The sequence below is a fragment of the Amblyomma americanum genome, chromosome 1 (assembly GCF_052857255.1).
Source record: "Amblyomma americanum isolate KBUSLIRL-KWMA chromosome 1, ASM5285725v1, whole genome shotgun sequence".
In the NCBI taxonomy this organism is placed as follows: Eukaryota; Metazoa; Arthropoda; class Arachnida; order Ixodida; family Ixodidae; genus Amblyomma; species Amblyomma americanum.
Window position 1 is genome coordinate 496,903,976 of NC_135497.1, and position 5,471 is coordinate 496,909,446.

Sequence of the window (5,471 nt, forward strand, 5' to 3'; positions counted from 1 at the left end):
TGCCAGTGCTTTAATTGGAGTGAAGTGCTAGTGTGTACATCTCCAGAAGTGTTTTGCATACTGCAATTAACGACTTACTAGTCGTTCTGAAGGTGTTTGTTTAGCAGTAATAAATAACGTTGCCCTGTCATTCTTGCAATTTAATTCAGCTTTCTAGCTGTCAAAACTCCCTTGAATGGTTACATTTTTGTTGCTTATTCCAACAGAAATAAAATTCAGTTGTTTTCTGTACTTTTGTCAGGGCCTTGTGCACTTCGACATTCAATTGTCCTTCATGGTTCCTGCGTAATGAGTACACACATTTTCACATACTGGAAAGAAGTTTGCATCAGTTAATTATTGTTTCTTTTTAATTACCTCTGCAGATATCAATTGAGTGGTTCTGTATATCGGAAACAGTCCTTAGGCAGTTACCGTTATAACTCTTTTTAGCTTTTGGTACTCATATCTTTGCAAACCTTTTAAACGCCCACACAATTTTCGCAATTCTTTTCACACTGTCAGTCGCTGCATTCATTCATGTCTTCAAAACACAAGTGTAAATTTCTCTTAATTGGTGCACCTTTGTTCAAAAAGCAAATTTCAGAGGTTTCGTTTTCCTGCCTCTGCTAATATGAATATGAAAGTTCACCAAGCATGTTTTTCATGCCACTGTTAGTTGAATTATATTCATATGGTATGAAGTAAGCTAAACAGTGAAGCGGAGGAGGGCTCATGCGGCACACACTGGAAGAGAAGGTGGAGGGGGGAGGAGGGTGACGCAATTGCCACCGCACTGGGTGCAGTTATAGCGACGCCACTAGGATGCAGTAGCAGTGGTTGTATTCTTGTGCTGCTGCATCCTGTTTGTCTTTACCTATGAAAGCAAGTCTAGTGACTTTTTGCCCCCGGTACATTTTCCTGAATGCTACTGCCTAATTTGTGGCCACGTTTGATTTTTCTTGCTTGTCCTGCTGTGAGTGGCCGCCCAGCAGGAACGCGTTTCGAGCCCCTTGGTAGGCCAGGCCGGCGCCTTGCCAGGCTTGTTGGCTGTACTCTTATTATTTGGCCACGCCTCCTATCTGCTGCAGAGGAGGCCTTTAGCTTCAGCAGAAGAGCATGTGCACCACTACTTGTCACATTTTTGAGCTGTGCAGTGACTGCATCCAGTAGTTTTGGATAAACAGCGCTGTCTTCAGCCAGCTTGTGCACACGTCGCAGCTCCTTTTCAAGTGCACAGTATTTTTCCTCCATGTCCTGCAATGGAAAATAAAAAAAATATCCATGATACTATCTCTGACTGTATACTGAAAGAGTGAGTCCTGCTTAACCCTTTAAGGCATTTTGTACATAACTGTGTACAGGGCGAACTAACGGGCTTTTCTGAGAGTGTGCTATGCCTAGCAGTAATTTATTTCATATGAAATTAGTGTCCTTCATGTCACATATGACGTGGTTCTTATTTATGGCACTTAATGAATACAATAAGTAATATTTAGCGAAACATTGAGCAGGGTATTAGCATGTCCTTCGCCATTTTTATGCAGATAGATCTTGCCACTAGCAGTAAGGTCATTTTTGTCTCGCAATTTCAAGCGTAATGTGTAACTCAAAAACAAAAATTGATTTCACTCTTTTTCGGCTGTTTACTCGACAACTCCTGTCATTTCAATATTGCTGTTTCGATTAATTGTGACACATTGTACCGGAATTTGCACATTCGTTTAAAAAATAAAGTGGTATTTCACACTTGCAAACTAACAAATTATCTCTTCATGGGGCTTGAATATACTTTTAGGATGAAGAATGTTTGTTTTCGATTAAAACAAAAATAACACTTCAAAGGGTTAAAAACTGATGCGACATTTTTAAATGGACGGGTGGGTAGAGTGGGTAACAGGTAGATGAAAATCAGCCAGAAAAGACGGTACACAACAAAAAGGGGTGGACAACTGCTGGACTAAAATATTTATTGAAGGCAGGCTGCCAAATAATACAGCCTAAATATGCCAAAGCCGCAGCTAAGAGAAATTTACATACGAGAATTCATAACATAAAATTCCTTTTTCATCAGCGCTAGAGGTGGTACACTAGCATAAGAATCACCAAACTTCTTGATATGAAAGGCCTCAAGGATGTCGCTGTGGCCTAGAATGTAAACTTCACTAAACGTGACGTGCAGTCAAGGCCACAACTATATAGAGCAAGCTTCATCATTTCAACTTTTTGCGTACATTTAGCGAAACTGTGAAGGTTTCTAGACGTTATGTATGAACACACCAGCGGAACTTGTTTGTGTGCATGTCGGGTACCTCCTAATTTACTATAGGTGAGGTGCGAGAGGAGTTTGATCATTAACAAATGCTTTGTATTTAAATGGCTGCGACTATAAATAGTGTGGTACATCTGCTACGTTAAAAGGCAAGACGACCATTTTCTCCAGCATCAGTATTGCTCACTAGCTTAGTACTTTTACAATCTGTCACTTCTCTTATCATTAACACATGTGCTGTCAGGCATAACTTGTTCCACAAATTAAAGGAATCTTGTAAACCGCTTCTGTGGTGCATTACATGTGCTGGCTGTCATGTTTGGTGGCGCACAGTTTCTTTTTTACTCAGTGCATATTTCATGAGGCACGATGGCTTTGCTGTACTTGAAAAAAAATCATTTATGCCTTGATGTTTGGTAAATTTTTTATGCTGTGCATCATGTTGTGAAAATAAGTAATGACTGACTTTAATGTACCTTTTTTTGGTCACATCTTTCCTTTTTTCTATTTTGGCACTGCCGTTCTTACTTTTCAAGACGGATTCTGCTGTTTTGTCATTCCTGATGGAAAGTCCGAGCAGAACAGGCATTCCGCCTTGGTTGTAATGCTACCTTTCACTGTAGCAGATGTACCACCATATTTTGGCAAGGTTTCCATTCTAGGCCACCAGAAAACACATAAGGCATGCAAAATCCTTCAGACCTTCCTGATAAGGAAGCACAAAATGTGAGTGCACCATCTATAACAAAGACATTGATGTTGTGAATTTTCATAGATAAATTTCTTTTTGCCCATGTATGGCTGTGTTACTAATTCGCAGCCAGTCTTCAATACAGACTTTAGTTGTTAGTGAAGGCACTGTCCTGCCCTCTATCTTCTGCACCGTATCTTTTTTCTGGTTTTCACCCTCCTGAACATCCTACACCAACTGACCCACCATCAGCCTTTCCAGCTTGAGTTACAGATATGTGTATATTTTTGTTTTGGTTGCATGCCTAAAACGTGCTGCTGCCAAACTACCTCTACTGTCACAAACATGACGTTTATCCTAAGCTACAGTCTGTATACACACAATAGCTCTTGTTTGTTTTGTAGATTATATACGACAATATAGACATATTTCATCCTCTCAAGTAATTGAATTCAACTTTCCTTCTCTCTTCTGTTTTGTCCTTTTTTTACCCTCTCCTCATGTAGGGCAGCCTGTTGGGCATTTCCTGGTGATCCTTTATGCCTTTCCTTGCATCTGTCTCTCTGTTTTCAAGAATAAGTGAAGTTTCGATCCTGGCCATTAGATTTATCACCCTGTCAGTATTCTCAAGGAGGTTGCCCTTCCTGAATATATGTGCACTGTAATCATTAACACATGCATGCACGCCATCCCAAATGAAGGTGAACGCACTGATGCATGATCTGCTGTTTCATTTTATTTTGACCTTCAGGGCCTTCTCACCTGAAAAGGAACTTTCTCACTAGTGGCAACTGTATGCTTGCCATACATGTGTGCATAGACATGCACGCATATATACATGCATGTATATGACTGCATGTAGTGTAATAATGTGTTCATGTATGTCAAACACAACATGTGCTTTTCAGTGCTTCAAGATGCACAAAAATTATCTGAAGGCTCACTACAAGATATAACACTATTGGGAATGGGATGTTGGTGGTGCGTGTCTTGGCCTCGCATTCATATATTGTTTCACACTTATGTAATATTATGGAGCTGCTGGTTACAAGTTAGGCCAAGCATGCCCCAAACTTTAACCCTGCTGCACACAGTACATAACAGAAACTGTCCACAACCTAGTGGTTCATTACAATATTCTTATCAGCCAGGTAATGAGCACAGGGATATACTATGCTGAAAGTGATGACTATGCGATTAACCTCCAAGAAGTTTTGTTACGCTTCTACAATAGTTCATTATAATATTTGAAAGGATTAATGCTCCACTGTACCTCAGGTTTCTCTTTCCTGTCTGGAAATGGCCCGGGAGGAGATTCTGGCAGCTGGCTCACATCTGCATGCATAGCCTGTTCACTGTGTGCCGATGTACAGGCTACTGTGACCTCTTCATTGCCTCCTGGCATCATTGGAAGAAAGAATTCTATGTTTGGGCAACGGTCACCCAGTGCCAGGTAGCCGAGCCGTCGGCGGTCTTCGGGCGTCAGCTCCGGGCTGTTCGGAAAACAGCCACCAAAAGCCTTCTGGAAAGCAGCCTGATGCTTGCAAAAAGCGCCTTGGCTGCCTCTCTAGCAGCAGCAGAAGCCAATGTCCGCATCCACTTCATAAGAGCTGGTGCCAGATGAGCTTGGCACACTATACAAAGCGCCATCCACCTATACAACGGACTTGGCGAAATCATTGGGCAGCTTCTGCAGCAGGTGCTGGAATGCAACACGGTGGGAGGAGTCACGGTTATGCGCATGCCTCAGCAACCGTGCCTCAAAATATTTTTTCCCAAGTTGTGATCGTAAACTCTACCAGGGCTACTGCATTGTAAGCCTTGGTGCGGCACAAAACGATGTCCTTCAGGATTCGTATGGATGCCTCTGAATAATTATTCGTGTTATGGCCTCTGGTGACTGTGCCTGCACGGTAGAGGAGCACCCACTCTTGCTGGTGTTGAAGGAAGGTTTCCACTCTCTTTATGAAGGCTTCGTGTTTGTGGCAGTGAAGCTCTTCCTTAGCTGTCTGGAGCTCTTCCATTGTTTTTGCATACAGAATCTGAAACCAGAACAAAAAAAGCATATCGTCTACGCATACAGCGGTGTTTTGTATTACTAGCTGCGTACCATTATTTCTGTACCATAACACGTGAACTCATTTTTGAACTGAATGTCTTTATATCACAAAAGGATTGGACCAATGTCTTGCGCAAGTACAAGCTGTTTCTGCATTCCTCATCATCCTTCCTCGTTCAGTTAACTTTGCTTAGTTTTTCTCACCAGGGATCCTCTGTCACATGAGCAATCTAAATGCACAAGGAGTCAATGACCATAAAATTTTTCAAGGGCCATACATGTGTGTTGCTGTCGCAGATATGAATTTGTTAATAAGAAAGCATGAAATCTGTTGGCTGGCAAAAGATATATCTAACTAGGTAAGTTACATTCGGGAGGAACACTCGGCCTGAAGCAGCAGATTAGGAAAACATTTGTTATTGTTGTAAATGCAGTTTTTAATTCACACATGTTCTGAAAATAAAGCACTG

The 5,471-nt window shown here is 41.6% G+C and overlaps 1 pseudogene; it reads right to left on the reverse strand.

Annotated features, from left to right (window-relative positions):
* Positions 1 to 870: 870 nt before the first annotated feature.
* LOC144127779 (uncharacterized) lies at positions 871 to 5,148 on the reverse strand (annotated as a pseudogene).
* Positions 5,149 to 5,471: the final 323 nt, after the last annotated feature.